Raw genomic sequence first — 23,741 nt, forward strand, 5'->3', positions numbered from 1 at the left:
TGAGCTTTTTTTAGAGGAAAGGGAAGTGTCAGGATTTAAAGTGTGATTATAATTACATCCCTTGGGGATGATCTTCTTGTAGTATTAATTCTTGCTATTAAAATAGAACTCAGGTTATGATATATTTTAGGTTTTACATTAAAATATGGGTGGTATAAAATCTGAAGAAAAATTAATAACTTCTATTTTTTAAGGACCTGGCAGTATCCCAACACAGAAATTCCACTGCCTTCTCCTTTAGTCAGATTTCTTACCACACCATAAAGGACTTAAAGTTTCTCTTTTGGATCAAATCATCAGGATACATTCCATGTGGAGTCTTTAAGACATGATCCGTTACCAAAACCTATCTATTTGCAGACTGTTTTCAAGGAGATATTTTGTAGGTAAATATGAAACCTCCTAACTTTATCAGTCTTATCACTCTGGCAGAATTCTGTTCTATAGATCTCTAATCCGTAGGCTAATTCTCTGTTCTCACCTGAGAGACTTCTCTACATAGTTCTTGCTAGAGGAGAGCCGTTTTATCCTCAGAAGTAAAATTGTGCTCTCAGCAGTTACACAGATCCAAACTTAATTTTTTCTCACCCTATGGGTCCCTGACAGAATTATTTTATTAAGTGTCTCTCCTTCAAACTTTCTGACTGTATTTGGATGAATTCTCTTCAGGAGCACCTTTTCATTTCCACGTTTAGCTGACATTGCAATGGTTATCAAAGAGAAACCCGCTTACCGAATTCTTCAGTGCTTTAACCTTCATAAAACCAGACTACTTTCTAAAGTCTAGGTTTCCATATCAATGCATTGCTCTCCAGAAAATGGAGTTGTCAGTAAAATCAGATAAGCCAAGTATCTTTATATCTGTGGTTGTATATAGACAGTGTTCCTGACCAGCAAGCTTCTTCTGTTTATGATGTAAACTCAGGACTTTAAACAGTCATTAGATATCCTAAATGTGGTGGGGTAAGCCTCGACAGTTTAGGAGTTCCTCACGAATATCTAGACTTTAATCAAAGAAGTTAAATTTAATAAACCAACTTTCAAACTTATACAATTTTTATTACAGCTAATATTTGATGATTTATGGGGAAATTGTTCACATGTAGGATATATATTATTTTAAATAATAAATGGAAACTATAGTATTTCTATTTCTTGACTTTTTTTCTGTATTACTTGATATGATGAAATTAATGGAGAATCCAAACCATAATACTAATTAATGATGAAATATGAAAATTTAGAATTGAAGTTCAGCAGTCTTCCACTTTAGTAAAAGCTATCTTCTCACCTCTGCCTTTTAACAAAGTATAGATTGTCTTTATAAGTGAGGTTTCTATAAGATAGTATATTCAATAGGAAGTTAATAGGCAATGAAAACAATTTGACATCTGATGCTATGGGTGTGAAATTTGGAAAAACTGCAGTTAAGGATCTTTCTGGGTTTACTTACTTTTTTAAAGATTTATTTATTTATTTTGAGAGAGAGAGAGAGAGCACACACACACGGACACACAACTAGAGGGAGGGGCAGAGAGAGAGAAGGGAGAGAATCTCAAGCAGACTTCTGCTGAGCTGGAAGCCCGACCCAAGGCTCATGACCCTGAGATCAGGATCTAAGCTGAAACCAAGAGTCCCACACTCTGCCAGCTGAGCCATCCAGGCACCCTTGTGTTTACTCATTTTTTTAATAGAATTGATTTTGAACCTAGAAAATATAATTACTATGACCAACTCATGCATATCAAATTAGCAAATGTTAGTCCAAGAGTTAAGAGGATGGGCAGTGTAAAATTGTTATTTCAATCATTGCTTTCTATCAAATTAAGAATCCAGTGATTCATAAGAGAAAAAAATTGATATATTGGACCTTATCAGAATTAAGAATTTTGCTCTTTGAGAAAACCTTGTAAGACAATAAAGAGACAAGCAGGAGTGGTCTCTTCAATAGGAACCGCCAAGACTGAACAGCTACAGGCAAAAGAATGAAACTGGACCACTTTCTTACACCATATACAAAAATGAACTCAAAATGGATGAAAGACCTAACTGTGAGACCTGAAACCACAAGACTCCTAAAAGGAAACAGGCAGTAATTTCCTGGCATCTGCTGTAGCAACATTTTTCTAGATATGTTTCCTGAGGCAAGGGAAACAAAAGCAAAAAATAAACTATTGGGACTCTACCAAATAAAAAGTTTTTCAGTGTGAATTAAACCACTAATAAAACAAAAAGACAACCTAGTGAATGGGAGAAGATATTCATAAAGGATATATCTGATAAGGAGTTAATATCCAAAACACAAAAAATGTACACACTGCACCACCAAAAACACAAATAATCTGATGAAAAATGGGCAGAGGAACTGAATAGACATTTTTGCAAGAAGACATACAGATGGACTACAGAAACATGAAAAGATGGTCAACATCACTTATCATCTGAGAAATGTAAATCAAAACCACAATGACATATCACCTCACATTTTTGAGAATAGCTAGAATCCAAAAGTCAAGAAATAACAAATATTGGTGACTATATAGAGAAAAGGCATCCTTGTGCACTATTGGAGAGAATGTAAATTGGTGCAACCACTGTGAAGAACCTTATGGAGTGTCCTCAGAAAAGATTAAAACTAGAGATACCATATGATCCAGTAATTCTGTGACTGGATATTTACCATTCAAAAGTGAAAACACTAATTTAAAAAGATATATGCACCTCTGTTTTTATTACAACATTATTTATCATAGTAAAGATAGGGAAACAAACCAAGTGTCCATTGATTGATGAATGGATAAAGAAGATGTAAGATAGATAGATAGATAGATAGATATATCAGAATAGTACTCAACCATAAGAAAGGATGGGACCTTGCCATTTGCAAAAACATGGATGGACCTAGAGGTTTTTATGCCAAGTGCAGACAAAGAACAGAAATACCATATCTGGAATCTAAAAACAAAATAAATGAATAACAAGCAAAAAGCAGGAAACAGACCCATAAGTACAGAGAACAAAGTGAGATTTCCAGAGCAATAGGGGGTTGGGGGATGGGTAAAACGGGTGAAGGGGAGAGGGAGGTATAGGCTTCCAGATAGTAATGCTAGTATGATAGTAATGAATAAATCAAAGGGAGAAAAGGTAAAACATAGGGAGTATAGTCAATGGTATTATAATTTTTGTATGGTGGCTGATCATAGCTACATGTATAGTGAGCAGATTATTACATATAGACTTGTTGAATCACTATGTTGTACACCTGAAACTAATGTAACATTGTGTATCAACTATACTTCAATAAAAATTTTAAATGTTAAGAGCTACAAAAGAAAAACAGGCCACAAGTTGGCAGAGAATATATATAAATCATATATCTCATAAAGGATTTATATCCAGAATAAAAAAAGAGCCCTCAAATCTCAATAATAAGGAGAGCAAAACAATGACATATAAAAATGGGTATAATAGTTGAAAGACACTTCACCAAAGACTTATCAGTGGCAAATAAGTACCTGAAAATATTTTTAAGATTATTAGTCATTGAAGACACACAAATGAAAAACACAAGTAGATAACCTCTACATACTATTAAAATGGCTTAAAACTATATATATTATATGTAAATATTATATCAATAAATAATATATTTATGCAAATATATTATTAAAATATACTTAAAATTAATAGAAAATTAATTTATGAATTAATATTTTAAATATTTTATTTACTAAGTAAAATATTTATGTAATATTTTAAAATATAAGTATTGTATTTAATAATGCATACTATATACTTGTTATATATTTAATCTGTATATTTATATATTGTTCCTTTATATATTTTATATAGAGAATATATTTTTAAGCCATTCTAGTATATATTTTAACATATATGATAATGATAATCATATAATATATATGTAAAAGAAAAAGAAAGAAAGAAAGAAAGAAACAATAAATAAACTGGAAAGGACAAAAATCATTACATTGCTGCTTGGAATACAAAATGGTATGACTCCCTTTGGCAATTTCTTTTCAAATAAAAAATGCCATTATCAATTGGCCCCATAATACTATTCTTCAATATTTACTCAGTGAAATAAAAACTGATGTTCACAGTTTTGTATGTGAATGTTTGTAGCAGATTTATTCATAATTTCCCCAAACTGGGAACAACCCAAATGTTCTTCAATTTGTGAGTGACTGAACAACCTTTGATGCATTCATATAATGCCATATTACTGAGCAGTAAAAAGGAGCAACCTATTAATAATACATGTAACAACATGGATAATCTCAGGTACATTATATTGAGGGGAAGAAGGCAGATTCAAAGGCTGCCTGCTGTTTAAAAGCATTTATATGACATTCTGGAAAAGACCAATCTCTAAAGACATGAAACCAATCAGTAGTTGCCAGGGTCTGAAGGTGGGTGGAGGACCAAGAGGGAAATTGACAACTGAATGGAATTAATTCTTCCATTTCTGGATTTCAGTGATGGCTACATGTCTATATGTATTCATCAAAACTCACGGAATATCCACTAAAAGAGTGATTTTACTGTATATAAATTATACCTCAATTTTTAAAAAACAAATAAGAAACCAGAATTACAGCTACCAAACTCTCTAATACATGGGACAGCCTAAATAAACCTGCATAGTGTAATTTTTTATTATCAAAACCTAATATTCATGGCCTCTTATTATATAAAACTAAAGAACATGCCTTTGCGTTCTTTAATCCTTTTTAAGGTGCTGAGATGAAAGCTGTTCATCTGCCTTAAATACCATGAATGTGTTTATGAAAACATTAATGAATGTTAAATAAACTTTTCATTGAACATAACTTTTGCAGAATAAAAACTTTCAAAAGTTTACTTTTTTAAGTTTTCATTTGAATCCCAGTTAGTTAACGTAACAATGGAATATTAGTTTCAGGTGTACAATATAGTGAGTCAGCACTTCCATACGATACACCTGTTCTGATGAGCACTTCTTAATCCCATCACCTATTTCACCAATCCCCCCACCTCCTCCCTGGTATCAAAAGTATCAAAAGTTTACTTTTTAAAATAAACCTAAGCTCCTAACAAGAAGCATTTCACGCACAGGTTAGGTTACACTTTGTTGGGATCATTTCTAGAGACCTATAATATTCTAACGGTATGTGAATTAGATTTTTTTTTCAATTCTCTCTTATACTTTTTTGTAATGGTCCAAGCCAATGGCTATATAAACCTGATGCTCAAAGTATTTATTTAGAAATTTAAAAAATTCTCTTAAAATTTAAAAGAGTTTATTTAGAAATTTAAAAATATATATTTTTTAATAAAAGGTAAACCCACATTCTTTTGTGCTCCCTATTGTTTCTCTGTGTGATGAAAATATCACAAAATGACATTTGTATCACACCTTTTTTTTTTTTAAGATTTATTTATTTATTTGACAGAGAGAGATCACAAGTAGGCAGAGAGAGAGAGAGGAGGAAGCAGGCTCCCTGCTAAGCAGAGAGCCCGATGTGGGACTCGATCCCAGGACCCTGAGATCATGACCTGAGCTGAAGGCAGCGGCTTAACCCACTGAGCCACCCAGGCGCCCTGTATCACGTCTTTTAGTTAAAATAATTTAGGCATAATTGTGTGGGGAGAAAAATGGAAAAATTGAGGTAATATTTCAAATTAGACCTTTGCTGAAACTTGGCATCTCTTTTCTATCCAGCACAAATAGTACTTCTAACCAATAGCCTTTATATTTTTCTTAACTTCTTATCAAGTATTCTGGTGTTATTTAAACATGATGTAATTCAAAAAATTTATAGGATATATTATATAAAATTAGTAAAAAAGTAATGCTTAATACAGTGTGACTTATCCATATGATCAAGATGAATTTCTCATAAGAAGGTTGAGAAATTATGCTTTGGAATAGGAACTTGTTTTATGACCTTATTTTCATTCATTCTTTATCTATAATGAAAGAAATTACTTAAGACCTGAGTCTTGAGGTTATCTCTCACCACTAATAAATTTGAATAGTGGTGTGAAAGGTATCAGTTGGATAGCCATAAGAAAGTGGAGGCTGGCCACTTTTTATTTAGGAGCACATAGTTCTTTTATGAATTATGGGAGAAAAACACACACATCTTACAAAAAAACTTCTGAAAGTTGAATTGAAATCACAATAAATTACCTTGAATATATGGATCAATATTTTTTCCAGTTTTTAAGTAGTACCAAGAACATCTATCCTTAGGCTTACTAGCTTCAGGAGAAAAACAAATGTGTATGCATAAGGCATTTTTCTTAAGAGGAGAGAAAACAGGGCCCATATTTTCGATGCATAAAGGACCTTGTGTGATTCAATAGTCATTGAGAAAAATGTTGAACCATTTGCCAAAGATTTCAAAAACCAAGCAGAATTTTGAGAGGACTGAAAAATAAAATGCCAACTTAATTAAAATAGATAGGTAGATAAGTAAGTAGATAGGTAGGTAGAAAGGCAGGTAGGTAGATTGATTGATTGACTGATTGACTGATAGATGACAGAAAAAGCAGTTTGAGCCTGTACATGTAAGTTTCAAATATCTCGCAGGTGATAGTTTTTTCTTAAATAGCCAATTAACAACTGATAAAAATCAGACTGAAGTTGCTTTTGTAGCATCTGAACGGATTTCTAGCTTTTTTTTCTATAAATTTCTTATACACTATAAAAAAAAATTATCCTGTTATTCTAGATGCTAACCCAACTCCTAAACAGTTCCATTCTCACAGCCTAAAGGACAGCAAGTTTTTTAGGGACTAACCTGAGTGGGACATGTACTGTTGTCTATTTGTTCTGTCCTTTCCCTGAATCAAATCCAGTATTTCATTATAAATAAGAGAATTTGTATGGTCATTGGTACCAAGAAATTTTTTGGTTTCCATTAGTCACCAGTTACGTATTCTTTCCTGAAGAATAATTTTGTCCAATAATCTTTTTCCCCTTGTTCAACCCTGTCTTCTCTCAATATTTCTTGTAATTCCCATTGTTATAAAGATAGCAGAAGCTGAAAAACTGATCCTTCTAGAGAATCTGTATGATCTGGGGATACCTGGGTGGATCAGTTGATTGAGCGACCAACTCTTGGTTTTGGCTCACGTCATGATTTCAGGGTTGTGAAATCGAGCCCCATGTTGGGCTTTGTGCTTAGCAGGGAATCTGCTCCAGATTCTCTCTTCCTCTCTCTCTCTGCCCCTGCCCACTTGCAGTCTCGGTCTCTCTCTCGGTCTCTCTCTCTCTCAAAATAAATAATCTAGGGACGCTTGGGTGGCTCAGTTAGTTAAGCTACTGGTTTTGGCTCAGGTCCTAATCCCAGGGTTTTAGGATGGAGTCCTGCATCTGGCTCCTTGCTCAGCAGGGAGCCTGCTTATCTCTCCACCTCCTCTGCCTGACAGCCACTTTGCCAGCTTGTGTGCTTTCTCTCTCTGACAAATAAATAAATAAATAAATAAAATCTTTAAATAAATACTAAAAAAAAAAAAAAAGAATCTGTGGAATCTGTAGAAGACAAGGATTCTGGCTGAATCATCTTCACTATTTCCTAAAGGTATTTGCCAACAATCTTGAAAATTTATTATAAGTAGTAATCTTTTTATACTTATTTATTTATTTGCTGGAATTACACCAACTCAGGGTGGCTGTCTTAAGGGTAAAAGGCTAGACTGAGAGTAAAGAAAAAAGTTTTTGAAAAAGAAAAATGAAGGAACTAAGTTTAATCAAAAAAAGGCATCTTATTAGATAGATCAGGTCTTTCAACGAATGGAGTACATGTGGGAAAACAAAGTAATAAAAGAATCACTATGGATAAAAAGTAGGGGGACCATGAATTAGAAGCAGGCCATCTTCCTCTTCCAAAGAGGAAGTTTAAGAGATAGGGGTTATAATGTTGTATAGAGATAAGAAAAGGAATTTAAACATCTAGGTCTTCTTTAATTCAATAGCTTTATGGAAAATTTCAGCCTGCAGTATTGTATTTTTAAATGTTTATGGAATCATTACTTCAAATTAACAAAATCAGCAAAGGGCTTAATTATTATAAATATTTCCAAGGAGTTCAAGGCTTTTCAGTAATATTTGGGTATTTCAGTTTGCTGTATGTGATACATTCAATGCCATTTTGTATTTTTAGAGAAGTTGGAAATGTCATTGATCAAATGATCTAAAATGTATTTTGTGAAAAGTAAAATATTACATATTTAAATGCATTTTATTCAGAATTCTCATCATGTAGTTTCTTTTAGCTTCAAAAATAAATGCAATTAATATGCATAAGTTCTTTGACATTTTAGCTTTTAATTTTTTTAATTTTCTCAAACAAAAACTACTATATATGATAGCAATATTTTTAGCATCTTTATTGAAGTAAAACTGACTTTTTATAAGCCATTCATGTTGAAAGTATAAACTTTTTTTAAAAAGTTTTATTTATCTGAGAGAGAAAGAGAGAGTGAGACAGGTTGGAGGAGCAGAGGGACAGAATCTTCAAGCCAACTGTCCACCGAGATCAGAGTCCAGCGTGAGCTCAGTCTCACAACCCTGAGATCGTGATCTGTGCCAAAACCTAGTGAAGAGAAGAGCTTACTGATTGAGCCACCTAGGTGCCCCTAAAGTATAAACTTTTTTCAGTTTTGTTATATGTATGCCCTTTGAAATTACCACCACAATTAAAATAAATGCGCTCTACCATTCCCAAAGGTTTTCTCCTGTACTTCTGAAATCCTACCCTCCCCCTATTCTTTATGGTCCACCATCCCTGAGCAACCATTGTTTCACTTCAGGGCTAGATACATAATTTGCAAAACCTAGTGCAAAATGAAAATGTGACATCCCTTGTTTGAAAAGCAGAGAATATTTTCTTCTAAATGTACTAAAATAAAAAGCTTTTTTTTTTCTTTTTCCTTTCATAGTCTTTCTATTAGCCAGTCATGGTGTTTTTCATTTGCTATTTAATGGCTTTCTAAATAAAGAAAAAATAAAGTTTGGGGGCACCTAGGTAGCTTAGTAGTTAAGCCTCTGCTTATGTCTCAGACTGCTTAAGTCTCAGGCCATGATCCCAGAATCCTGGGATCAAGCCCCATGTTGGTCTCCCCACTCAGTGGGGAGTCTGTTTCTCCCTCTGTCCTTGCCCTGATAGTACTGTCTTGAGTAAGCCTTCTCTCCCTCCCTCTCCCTCAGGACAGAAAGAAAGGAAGGAAGGAAGGAAGGAAGGAAGGAACAAACAAACAAACAAACAAACTTTTAAATTATTAGTATCAATTTTGCCATATATCTTTATGTCCTGCAAAGCCAATTCTAAAGGCAAATATAAAAGCCTTTAGATGATATACAAAATTAATAAAATTACACCATTCATATTTAGTAGCTCATGCATGCACACATATCTTGTTCTTACCAGAAGAGTGGAAGTGCTGCACAAAACTTGCAAAATTATTTTTATCTCTTATCTTGATATATTCATGTTCTACCAATGTTTTTGACCTTCAGGTTGCTGATAATTAAGACAGATTAAAAAGAAATGGATCCATGCATTGCCCTGTCTTTCCCTTTCCTTCTCTGCCATCATTTATGCCAGAGTGTTGGGTAATACAAGAAAGTAGCAAGAATAAGAAAGGATATTATAGGGTTTCTTGACTGCTTGTGTTTCTTTAAATGTCATTTCCTGCTTTTCTTGTTTGAAGCAAGTTCTGATCTTTTTTATAGTTTATATTTATCTTTTTAATATGATCAATTTTTTTTCTAGCTCATATAGAATATAATAATAATAGTTTTTAATTTTTTTAATATTCTATCATTTCTGTGATTTCTGAATAGCTTGACAGATTTTTCTGCTCATTATAGATAGTGTTTCAGCCTTTGTATGATGAGTAGGTTTTACTGGATGCTAGAGATTGTGAATTTCACTTTGTTAGGTGCATGGTATTTTTGTATTTCTATAAATATTTTTTTACTTCTTGAGCTTTGTGCTGAGACCCAGTTATTTTAAAAGTCTGATCCCTTTGAGTCTTACTTCTAAGCTTTGTTAGGCAGAACCAGAGCTGCATTTATTCTGAAGTTCAATTCTCCCAGTACTGAGGCAAGACCCTTCTTTGTACTAGAAGTGATATCTCTGAATTTTAAAGTCGTCTGCTCTGGGCCTTGGTGTTGGACTAGCCCTAAGTGAGTCACAGCTACTGTTTCTGAACTCTGAGGTTCTGTCTTCATGAACTTTGTCCTGTCCAGTATTCTGCCCTGTGAACTCTAGGTGAAAGGGATCCCTGTTTGTCCTCAAATCAGGAGACCAACAAGCTCTGTCTGGGTTTCTCCTTCCTGGGCCATGGTCTGGAAACTTTCTCCAGGTAGTAATCTAGGACAATCAGAGGGTTCCTGCTTTTTGTTTTCCAGATCTCAGAAATCATTGCCCTTTTTCTGATGTCTAAGGACTTAAATATTATTGTTTCCTATATTTTGTGTGGCTTTTGAGTTATTTCAGGCAGATGGTAAATCAAATCCCTGTTACCCCATCTTGACTAGAAGCAGTTCAAGCAAACTTGATTATTTAATTTATAGATACATTTTTTGTTGTTTCTTAATTTCCTAATAAGTATATGGTTGTGAGAAATTATAGCTATTATTTCTTAAGTTTGTAAAAATTAACTCATTTGTAACATCATGAAATTTTAAGTTTATCCTTTTTATTCTTCATCTTGCTCCTCTTTATTCAAGGTCTCCTAAAGTCTTACTACTCTATATTATCTCCTGATTAAAGAAATGGGATCACTAGAGAACATGTTAGAGAGGCAGAACTTCAGCCTTCACTAATGCCTACTGAGTAAAAACCTTCATTCTAATAAGATCCTAGAGTAAACATGTTAAATTTGAGGAAGCACTGCATTATGGGATATTTCATCAGAAGACACATAGATCTCACTTTTAGTTCCTTGATAGGAATTCTTAGCCAAGACTAAAGATCTTAACCTTGTACAGCAGAGCATCCCTCTAGGAATCCAACCACTGTGCACTCTGACAATTTCTAGACATGTAAATTTGGATAAGAAAATTTTTAGTCTCAGCATCTTTATCCACAAAGCAGAACAAATAACACTTACTTCATAGGAATATTGTAAAATCAAATTAGATATTACATATAATACTGGTATATAATAACATCCAAACAAAAGCTAATTATGATTATTATTAGATTATTATCCTAGAAGTTTCTGGAAGGAAAGGGTCATGTCAGGTTTTACTGAATTTCTCACAACACCTAAGAGAGAAGATACTTAATAAAGGTTGACAGATTGATTGTAATGACATTTGAATATTTCTCTAGGTAATTAAGTAAAGAAATAGAAGTTAATGAAACTGCTTCTAATGAGTAGATTATATGCCTCACTGAGCAGTCATAATCATTGAAGGAGAAAATAGACTCTCTTTACTTTAGTCATGTTTCAAGACAGAATATGTTCAACTTATTGATTTTTGACATTCATCAAGACAATTTCACATGAAATTTTACCTACTTCTCATTCCATTTTTAAGTAGCAAAGTCAGTATGACTTAGTAGAATTTTTTATTAAATAATCCTGCCAAACTTTAATTGAATGTGCAATGACCTTCATTGTAATACCACAATTCACTTTAATTATATTGTCCAAGTGATTTTTTTGAAGGAAATGATAATCTAAGTAAGAGAGAAAGAAAATTTACCTAATATGGCAAGATTCACTTTGTTGCACTTTAAATGCAAAGATGATATGTCTGCCCTGCAATTTCCACAACACTTAATAATTTTGTTCTGAGACATCACCTCCATAACCCAATTTTGATGAAATATTAGAACAAACCTACCAGCACTCCTTTAGGTTGTCCCTCTTTTATGAAATGTAGGTTTAATTTTTTTTAAGATTTTATTTATTTGACAGAGAGAGAACAAGCAGGGGGAGTGGCAGGCAGAGGGAGAGGGAGAAACAGGCTTCCCTGCTGAGCAGGGATCCCGATGTGGGGCTCCATCCCAGGACCCTGAGATCATGACCTGAGTCAAAGGCAGACACTTAACAAACTGAGTCACCCAGGCACCCCTGTGGAGTAATTTTTAAGAGATTTTGAGAAATTATGCATATAATTCGACCACAAGGGGCTGAAATAATATTACAACCACATTAAGAGAATAACAAATGATCGTTTTAGATCAGGAAAAAAAAAGACTTTCAAAGCATTATTCAAAAGCTATGTACAAAATAACATACAAGAAATATCAAAATGATTTCTATTTTAGGGAGAGAAAGAGAGTGAGGTGGGAACAGAGGGACAGATAGAATCTCAAGCAGCCTCTGCAGCCAATGTGGGGTTTGATCTCACAACCCTAACATCATGATCTGAGCTGAAACCAAGAGTTGGAGATTTAACCGGCTGAACCGCTCAGGTGCACCCAAAATGATATTTTAAATTAACCTTACCTTTAAGAAAAAAAAATTATAAAATCATTTTAAGGTTATACTTGTTTAATTGAAAAGTTATAAATAAAAATTATATTTAGTAGTGATGTTGAGGTGTTTTCTTTCATCTGACAAGTTACCGGCTTTGAAAAGGTCAGATATAAAATCCATTGACTTTAAAAGAATCAGTTTGCAAACTAAGTAGTAAATACAGGTATTTCCTGAAGATACTGCAGGTTTAGTTCCAGACTACCACAATACAGTAAATATTGAAATAAGGGGAGTCAAATGATTTTTTTTTTTGTTTCCTTGGGTATGGAAAAGTTATGTTAACTATTCTGTAGTCTGTTAAATGCAATAGCATTGTGTTTAAAAACCACTGTGCACACTTTAATTAAAAAATGCTTTATTGGAGCGCCAGGGTGGCTCAGTGGGTTAAAATCTCTGACTTCGGCTCAGGTCGTGATCTCAGGGTCCTGGGATGGAGCACCACATTGGGCTCTCTGCTCAGCAGGGAGCCTGCTTCCCCACCCCTTCCCCCCGCCTACTTGTGATCTCTCTCTCTGTCAAATAAATAGATAAAATCTTTAAAAAAATGCTTTATTGCCAAAAAATGGTAACCATCATCTGACCTTTCAGTGAGTCATAATCTCTTCCCTGGTGGAGTCTTGCCTCGAAGTTGATGGCTGCTGACTGATCAGGGTGCTGATGGCTGAAGGTTGGAGTGGTCATGGCAATTTCTTAAAATAAAACAACACTGAAGTTTCCTGCATCAACTGACTTCTCTTCAGGAACTGTTTCTCTCTAAAGTGTGACACTTTTGATAGCATGTCACCCACAGTAGAACTTCTTTCAAAATTGTGTCAGTGCTCTCAAAGCCTGTGGCTACTTTATCAGCTAGGTTTATGTAATAATTCAAATCTTTTGTTGTCATTTCAACAATTTTCACAGCATCTTCAACAGGAGTGGATTCCATCTCAACTACTTTCTTTGCTCATCGGTAAGAAGCAATTCCTTATCTGTTAAGATTTGATCATGAGATTGTGGTGATTTAAATATAATAATAAGAAAAATGGATTTTTTAAATAAGAATTAGTAAAATGTGTCATAGAGACATACAGTGAGCAAATGCTATTAGGAAAATAGTACCAATAGACTTGCTCAACACTGGGTTGTCACAATCCTTCAATTTATTTTAGAAAAAAGCACAATATCTGCACAATAAAATGAAGTATTTCTGCATCAAACTTTTATATGAAAACTTGTTCTCCCATAAATATAAGAAACATGTGACTCAAAAGATTAAAATACAAAATTCTGTCTACACTGAAAAAGATCACTGTTGTACTGATCAGAATATATCTGTTTCTTATGATAATATCCAGTAATGTTCCAGCTGATAGTCTTAAATCTCAATCAAATTTAATAATATTTAAAAATGTTATTAGAAATGAGAAAAGAATAATATGATAGGTGGGCAATTTGGCAGTGGTGAAAAGCACAGCTTTGGGTTTTGAAATCTGGATCTACCATTCATTAGTAGAATAACTTTGGTTAATCTCTATTTATCTTTTTAAGCATCAGTTCCCAAATTCAGAAAATGAGAGTATTGGTAATTATTACAGAGAACTACTATGAAGATTAAGTTATAGAAATTTAGGGGGGTTTTGATACATAAAAACCAGCAAGTATTTAATTCCCCAATCTATTATATTTAGGATATAAATATTTGTTGGATTTGGTCTCTGTCCTCAGAAGAAAAGTCAATTATATTGTGTTAAGAAGATATATACCCTAAAAATGACCAATATTGCAAAGTAATCTATACGCAATGATAAATAAGCAGCAAAGCCAAAAGTGACATTTAGGAAAGTAGCTTACTTTGGCCTCAAAGGCTTTTATCTTATCCATTGCCCTTCCTCCAATTTCCCAGATACAGTAGTCCTCCCTTATACACAGGGCATATGTTCCAAGACCCTCTGGATGCCTGAAACCCATTGATAATTCTATACCCTATAGATACACTGTTTTTTCTTATGTATATGTATCCATGAAAAAAGTGCAATTTATAAATTAAGCATAATACAAGATTAACAATAATAATTGATAGTAAAATTGGAAAATTATAACTATATACTGTAATAGAAGTTAGGTGAATGAGGTCTCTCTTTCTCAAAAGATCTCATTGTACTATACTCAGCCATCTTCTTGTGATGGTGAGAAATGATGAAATGCCCACATGATGAAATTAAGTGAGGTGAGGGGCATAGGCATTGTGATGTAGCTTTAGGCTACACTTGACCTTCTGATGATATGCCAGAAGGAGGGTCATCTGCATTCAGACTATGGTAGATCACTGATAACTGAGACCATGGAAAATGAAACAATGTGCAAGGGGGGACTACTGTACTTCTTTGCCAACTCTGGGAGAAGGAAAGAGCATTTAGAAATAAAGAGAAAATCACTGGGGTGCCTGGGTGGCTTAGTCAGTTGAGTGACCCCTCTTGGTTTCAGTTCAAGGCATGATCTCCTGGGTCATGAGCTGGAGCCCCGCCTCAGGCTCTGCACTCCGTGGGGAGTCTGCTTGAAGCTTCTCTTCCCCTACCCTTCCCCCCCCCCACTCTCCCTCTCTCTTTCTAAAATAAATTAATAAATCTTTAAAAAAGAGAGAAAGAAAATCATCTGGAATCCAGTTTGTTCATTCTAACTGTTTTTGTACTTTTTTGTTTTAAAGTTTTTATTTATTTATTTGACAGAGAGAGAGACAGTGAGAGCAGGAATACAAGCAGTAGGAGTGGAGTGGGAGAGGAAGAAGCAGGCTTGGTGTGATGTGGGGCTAGATCCCAGGATCCTGGGATCATGACCATATGGGACTAGATCCCAGGATCCTGGGATCATGCTTAATGACTGAGAAACCCAGATGCCCCTGTTTTTGTGCTTTATTGAAAGTTAAGTTCCCAACTAAAAATATGGCATATAAACTGTTGATATTAAAAATAAATTTTTTTAAAGATTTTATTTATTTATTTGACAGACAGAGATCACAAGCAGGCAGAGAGGCAGGCAGAGAGAGAGGAAGAAGCAGGCTTCCCGCTGAGCAGAGAGCCCGATTAAAAATAAATTTTTTAAAAATACCACATGACACCACAGACAGATTCTTATAACAAACAAACGGAAAAGTCTTTGAGGGAGGACTAAGAAACATAACCTCTTGAATGCCAATCCCTTTCTCTGTACTCTCAATTTCTTTGCATCCCCAAAGTCAAATTGCTGTTAGGGGCTATGGGTGGTGGAGAAATATGAGGCTCTGAATTGGGAAAAGTTCTCCACATGATAACTAATAAGCAATAAGGTGCTTTTGCCTTTATGGATGATTGAGACCTTGTAGACTAGCTTGAGAAGGATCCTCGACAGACAGCAGGAAGAACATCCTGGGGAGATCCAAGCTTTCCTGCTCCTTATGCTGACAAGAGTTAGGAGCGTGGGGAGCAGAGATCCTTCTTCTTCTTCTTTTTCAAATGACAGAGAGAGATCACAAGTAGAGAGAGAGAGGAAGGAGCAGGCTCCCTGCCTAGCAGAGAGCCCGATGGGGGACTTGATCCCAGAACCCTGAGATCATGACCTGAGCTGAAGGCAGAGGCCTATCCCACTGAGCCACCCAGGCAGCCCAGCAGAGATCCTTCTAAGTAACCTAATAGTAACATGGGCAAGTTTCCTACACGTACACTTCCAGCTCGTAACAGAGTTATTTCAACTACCTGTGGGGCTTGCGCCATTAAAGTCTCCCAATAACCCTTTCTCAAACTCTGCGAGTTAACAAAGGAAGAAACAAAGCAAAACAAAGCAAAACAAAACACATCCATTTAAGGAATCTCAGCAAACAGTTCACTCGGGCTTTAGGATACAGCAATCACACCAATTATTTTAACAGAAAATGTGAAATAAAGACTGATGAGTGATGTAGAAAAATCAATGTGAATTAGGTAACTGAAAGGCAGAAGGAGAACTCTGAGGTCTCATGGAGGTAGCAACTACAGAAACAAGTACTACCTTCAAGGCTGGGGGAACAAAGGAAAGAACTGAGAAATACGGATACTTGGAAGAGAGGCCCCATAGAGCTTGAATTCAGCTTCTGCTTCAATAGTAATGGCATTTTTGAGTTGGAGCAGGAGTCCCATGGGGCTGGGACCCAGACTTCTGAGGAGGGATTTTCGGCTGCCTGTACATCTGAGGCATGGTGATAAGGCTGGTCTTGTCAGAGTTGGAGGGCTACAAACGAGATCCAGCTGCTACTGTGGGTGAGCACAGCTGCTGTGGGCAGAAGAAGCAGTGCTAGGGCGACGCTGGGTGAGGAAACTCAGAAAGCAGCAGAAAGCCCACAGGAAGTAAACAAAATCACTAACTGCCCTGCAGCCTCTCTCTCCTTCTCCCTCCCTCTCTAGTTCCCCTCCCCTCTCTTTCAGCACTGTGCAGTTTAGTCACAGTCCCTGCATCACAGCGTTGAACAGAGAAGGGTAGTTTTTTTTAGCTGCAATACCATAGTGTAATCACTGAGACAGTTCAAAAAAAAAAAAAAAGAAAGAAAAAGAAAGAAAGACAAAAATAAAGTAACAGGGAGAGGGGTGCCTGGGTGGCTCAGTTGGTTAGGCACCTGCCTTGAGCTCAGGTCATGATCCCAGCGTCCTGGGATCCAGTCCAAAGTGGGGCTCCCTGCTCAGTGGGAAGCCAGCTTCTCCCTCTCTCCCTGCTTGTGTTCCCTCTCTCACTGTGTCTCTCTCTGTCAAATAAATAAAATCTTAAAAAAAAAAAAAAGGAACAGGGAGAGACAAGTGGAAATGGGAAAAAAATAATTTCATTTAAATGTAGGAAAATAATCTTTCTATAGATTAAAGAAATAATATTGAGAACACATGATTTCCTTAACAAATCAACAGATGAGATGACAGAGCAGTTGCTACTGGCATCTGAATTAGTGGAGTGGAAAAAAACAATGAAATAGGTACCACAAATCACAGGACACAATATGACTAGATTGAAATATGACCAAAAAAGGAAATGTAAGAGACGTGGTTAGGGATCCAAGAGAGCTAATGGGATAGGAACTCCAGAGGAAGCAGAATGAATACATGGTGGAGAAGAAATAATTAGACAAATAGAAGGAGAGGTCTTTGATCTGAGGAACTCAGTTCTGCACACTCCAAATTTCACTGTGTGCTGATGGTGAAACCAAGGAAAAGAAGTCCTGAACTTAAGAAAAAGAGATATGTGGGGTGCCTCAGTGGGTTAAAGCCTCTGACTTCGGCTCAGGTCATGATCTCAGGGTCCTGGGATCGAGCCCCACATTGGGTTCTCTGCTCAGCAGGGAGCCTGCCCCCCACCCCGCCTATCTCTCTGCCTACTTGTTATCTCTGTCAAATAAGTAAATAAAATCTTAAAAGAAAAAAGAAAGAAAGAAAAAGAAAAAATATATGTGACAATTTTCCAGGCTTACAGAAAAATTACTATCAAGAGAAAAAGAAATGGGGAGAGAGAAAGAGATCCCTGGGCTGGCATCAGAATTCTAATCCAAAATGTAGGAAGATGGAAGCCAGAAGAGAATAAGATTCTATCAGTTGATTATGAAGAAAAAGGACTGTAACTCAAAACACAAATTATAATTGAAGAGTAAATTTAGAATCATTTCTTTATAATAAAGATTCAATGATAAATACAACTGTCAGCACCAAAAGAGTAAATAAGCAAGATAGAGTCATCTAAGAGTAAATTATTTTAACTAAGGAGGATTCTCACAGACCAGTGGGAATCCAATTTCCCATAATAATTTAAGGAATAAGAAAATCTGAGAAGGAAAAAGAAAACATGAATATACTGCACAAGCTAGCATGTATATTCTTAGTGTCTTTAATGTATTCCTTAGTGTCACAAATACTAGAAAAGAAAATCCTAGACTTTATAAAAGTTAATGTTTATCAGATGTGAGAGAAACCTTTTTAATAAGAACAGAAACTCAAAAATTAAGAAAAGTGTAGACACTTATCTGAAATATCTTTTTTTATGTAAGAAATGGAAATCAATGCACATAGAGTCCCCATTTGGATGTAGGGCTACTTACATCAGCCATTTTACAGAAAATACTCTCAGACTTAAAACCTCAAAATTAATCTCTAAATGAGAAAAATTTGAAGAGCATTAAATGAACTTTAGCAAGCTTGGCTCTTGCAAGGTCTTTCAGGAGAAAACAGATTATCTATGTCATCTGTTAGTTCCACTTAATTATACAAGCTAAGTGGAAAGCCTAACTGCTAATTCATCCTAAACACTTCTGGAATAAAGACATGCCATTTTATATAGTACAACATTCATGACGCTAGGTCAAAAGATCCTTCTAACAATAAAGACATAAATATAGATGTCATGGTCAATGAAGAAGAATGAACCAAGCGATTTTTAAGAACATGCCTAGAATGTGTACCTTTTATCATGTGCAAGATCTCTACCTCTTGTGCCTTGCATTGTAGATGCTCAGTAAATACTTGTTGATGATAATGGGTTCTGAGTTCTTTTTTCCTTTTGTTCTTTGGAACTTTAGTTAGCATCACATTCACTAGCTACAATATGTATTGCCATTGAATATTTATCAAGTTATTGAATGGAGGAAACAAGAATTCAAAAAGGAAAATGAAGCCTGCCTGGATGGCTCAGTCAGTTAAGCATCTGCCTTCAGCTCAGGCCGCGATCCCAGAGTCCTGGGATGGAGAATCACATTGTTCCCTGTTCAGCAGGAAGTCTGCTTCTCCTTCCACTACCGGCTTGTACTCTCTGTCACTATCTCTGTATGTCTCTCTCTCAAATATGTAAATAAAATCTTTGAAACAAAACAAAACAAAAACACACACAAAAAAAAACCCAAAATGAATGAGTGACAATAAAATAAGAATCATGAGTGATAATGGTTATTAGATATCACTTTATATTTTTATCTTGAGCCAAAAAAAAAACCCAGATCTATGTATATGTGTTCACTTATACCTTTAAATAATGTTTCTGAACCCCAACCTCAGCTGTGTTGTTGTTGTTGTTGCTGTTGTCGTCATTTTATTGTTTCCGTCCCAGATCTGTGAATGTTTTTAAATAAGTTACCATTCTGTTTTACATTTTCCGATGTCTTTCTGATTTTATTCACCATTGTTCAGGTGCTGAACATAAGTAGAAACAAGAACCTGGGAACTAGGTTTTCCTGCTGTATTTAAGAACATAACTACTTGAATGGGGAGGAAGATACTACTCACCCACAATTGCTCATTGCTGAGTTCAAATTGCCAATGAGAACTTCGTCATTTTGTTTTTTGAAGGGTTCTCATATAAGGTTTGTCTGTTTTGTTATAAATGGTAAAGGATGCCTGTTATTTAGAAAGATTGCCCCTCCCCCTCACAAAAGAATAATTCACAATTTTATGAATCCAAAGTTCAAGAAATTATATTTTTCTTTAAATATTTCATTTTTTTAAATAGAGAATCATTACAAGTAAAGTTGAAAACTTTTGCATGTCTCACCTGCTTCCATTATCTTTCTTACATTGCAGCGTTTACCATGACCCTGCATGATTTATATGCACCAGTCCCATGCTCGTTTTTGCTATTGTATGTTTTTGTGTGTGAGAGGTTTTTGTTTGTTTGTTTGTTGTTAATTTGAGTATAGTTGACACAATGTTAACCTTAGTTCCACGTATACAACTTTGTGATTTGACAAGGTTATACATTATCCTATATTCACCACAAATGTAGCTATGTGTCTCATTACAACACTATTACTATATCATTGACTGTATTCCTTATGCTGTACCTTTTATTCCTGATATTTCTTCACTCCAGAACTAGAATTCTGTATGTCTCCCTCCCCTTTACCCATTTTGTCTGTCCCCCATTCCCTCCCGTCAGGCAGCCATCAGTTTGTTCTCTGTATTTATAGGTGTTATTCTGTTTCATTTGTTTATTCATTTTTTTTAGATTAGTAGAATTATATGGTATATATCTTTCTCAATCTGACTTATTTCAGTTAGCATAATACCTTTTAGGTGCATCCTTTTAGTCTCAAATGGCATAATCTCATCTTTTTATGGCTGTGTGTGTGTGTGTGTGTGTGTGTGTACCACATTTCCTTATCCATTCATCTATTGATGGATCCTTAGTTCCTTCCATATCTTGGAATGCTGTAATAGACAGGGGGTCCATAACTCTTTTCAAATTAGTGTTTTTGCATTCTTTGGGTAAATACCCAGTAATGCAATTATTGGATCATATGGTATTTCAATTTTTAATTTTTTGAGGAATCTCCATAATCTTTTCCACAGTGGCTGTACCAATTTACATCCCCAGCAACAATTCATAAATGTTCCTTTTTCTCCTACTTGCCAACACTTGTTATTTCTTGTCATTTTGATTTTAGCCATTCTGACAGGTGTAAGGTGCTAATCCTGATTTTGACCTTGATATGCATTGCCCTGAGATTAATTGTGTTGAGCATCTTTTCATGTTTCTGTTGGTCATCTGTATGTCTTCGTTACAAAAATGTCTCTTTAGGTCCTCTACCCATTTTGTAATTAAGTTGTTTGGTTTTTTGGTGTCATCTTTAATTTCTTTCACTGGTGTTTTATAGTTTGGAGAGCTGTTTTTAAATTATATGTGAAGTTTAGGAGAAACTAAAGTCCAAGTAGTAAGAGGCTCTAATGTGAAAACCATGGCTACTGACCAGCTTACCTGCACGTGTTACTTATAAGGTGCCCAGGACAAAATGGTGAAGAAGAATTCTGCCTTCTTTGTTCTCTCTTCATCTGTTAGTTTCTTTTCTGTGTAGAATATATATACTCATATGCTACCTGGAACAAACCAAAGCTGTCAGTACAAATAAATATTAATTACTAGATCCATCATTGTAAATAGTCTATCACTCATATCTATCCTGGCCTTTAGCCTTGATGTTTTTTGTAGCTCTAGATCAGTGGAGGATTCAGGCACATGGGATATGTGTTCCCTTGGCTTTTGTTTGAATCTTTGCACATACTGCTTTCCTTTTTAAGAAAATGTAGAAAATACAAATACATAAAAATAATAAAACAAGCAACAATTATACTTTGTTAACATTACAAAATATGTCAGTCCAAACTTTCCCAATGTCAACTATTCCTTGCTTAAAACTCCTTGAAACAGAAATATGATAGAATGGCAAGTTCATTCTGAATCCCCAATAAACTTGAACTCTTGAACACAGACACATAATAATTAAGAAGACTGTTCTCTAAGAAGTAAAGGACGTTACTCCTTAACTTTTGAAGATGCATTTCTGGAGATCTAAATATTAAAGATTGATTTGAGTGGGATAGGAATCTCAAACTTAGATTTGGAAAATAGTTTCCTAAGATGTGAACTAACAGCATTCTAATAATCCAAACATCAGTTGGCATTTTGGGGATGAAGGGGAGGGAGGAGTTCTAGAGAAATCACCCTATACTCTTATATCCTTATTATTTTGCCACATTTAATTTTGAAGGCATTTTTCTGGCATCCCTCTCAGATTCTTCCACACACCAAATTTACATTAATTGCACTAAGAGACATAATTATAACTCATGGCTAGTTTGTTTTTAAAAAGAAGAGAAAGAACCCACAACAAGAAGCATGTTAAAAATAACACGGAGAATATAATTTAAGTATTAGACTTAACACCACTGGTGAGTTAGTGTCAAAATACAGGCTTCCACTCCTAAGCAGATTTAAGTCTACATCATTCCAACATGATATGATTTGCCTGAATAATAAAGGACTAAACTTTCATAAGAAGTGACCCTTAAAAATTGTATCCGTATTTTGTCTACGTGTGTTTTACTTAAGGAGAATAGTAAATTGCACTTGAGTGCTTTCTATGCAGTTACACTTAGGAGAAAGAGTAATCCAGGATTATGTTCATTCTTAAAAAACTAGTCAGTAGCTTACCTGAAATTAACAGATGAATTTTCAGATGGTGACATGGAATTGTTGTGCTCCAGCTATACAACACAAATACACCCCAGCCATTGATGTTTGAAAAGTTGTTTGAAGTTTTGAAGGTTGGTTTTGGTTTTGGTTTAATATCCTAAGGGGAGAGTGGCCTGCCCTCATTCTAGAAATTAAATTCTGAAAGTGTTTTCTCTCCTTAAGCACAACTGTTTCTAAAACCATAGTGAGGTTATTATGTGCACACTTATCAATGGAATTCTTGAGAAGTCTGATTAATTGAAATTAGCTTATTATCAAAATAGGTGGATAAAACAATAATTGTAATACTATTATGGTTTTAAAAAGCTATACATTGTGCTACATTTGTAAAGATGTTTATAGTAGATAGATAGTGAAAACGCAAGCATATTGTGTTGATAAAGCATGTTTCTTTTCCTTGGTTTTGAGTTCTTACAATAAAACTAAAAATAACTTGATTTTTATCATTTAAAAATAATTTAACTAAGTCCATTTTCTAGTTTTTCAGATCCATAATAAGGAACTCAGAGTACCAAATGATCAGTGATGGTGAGCATTACGTCAGCTAAAAGTTCCTATGTGTTAAAATGTGTAGCATATATGGGGGAACTTTTTAAGACAAAGTTGAACGCATTCTTTTTTTTTTTTTTTAAGATTTTCTTTATTTATTTGACAGAGATACAAGTAGGCAGAGAAGCAGGCAGAGAGAGAAAGGGAAGCAGGCTCTTTGCTGAGCAGAGATCCTGATGTGGGGCTTGATCCCAGGACCCTGGGATCATGACCTGAGCTGAAGACAGAGTCTTTAACCCACTGAGCCACCGAGGCACCCAAAGTTGAAAACATTCTTAAGTGAAATGTAATGTCAATAAAGGCATGGGCTGGAATTCAAATCTTTCTGGTTAAAAAACAAAATAAAATTCAACTAAGTAAAAGCCAAAAAGTTCTTACCATGACCCCAAAATGGATGGAAGAGAAGATTTTGTGTAAAAGGGAACATTCTTAAAGCTGTACAGCAGGAATGGATGACGGTGGGCTCAAAGGGCCAGGCAGCAGTGCCTGTTGAGACAGCCGCCCCTCTGTATCCATCGGCATGGCAGCCCCTGAGTCACTGATATGGTGTTTGAATAATTACTATCATCTCAAAAGATAAACTTGACTGACCTAAGGATAAACATATCCCCCTGCCATTGATTCATTTAGGTCTGAAAATGTGTTCCGATTCGGACCAAAGAAATAGAAGGAAAAGTTTCCTGCAGCTCTCTGGAGAGATTTTT

The sequence above is a fragment of the Mustela putorius genome, unplaced genomic scaffold (assembly GCF_011764305.1).
Source record: "Mustela putorius furo isolate JIRA1106 unplaced genomic scaffold, ASM1176430v1.1 tig00000721_pilon_pilon_pilon, whole genome shotgun sequence".
Classification (NCBI taxonomy): domain Eukaryota; kingdom Metazoa; phylum Chordata; class Mammalia; order Carnivora; family Mustelidae; genus Mustela; species Mustela putorius.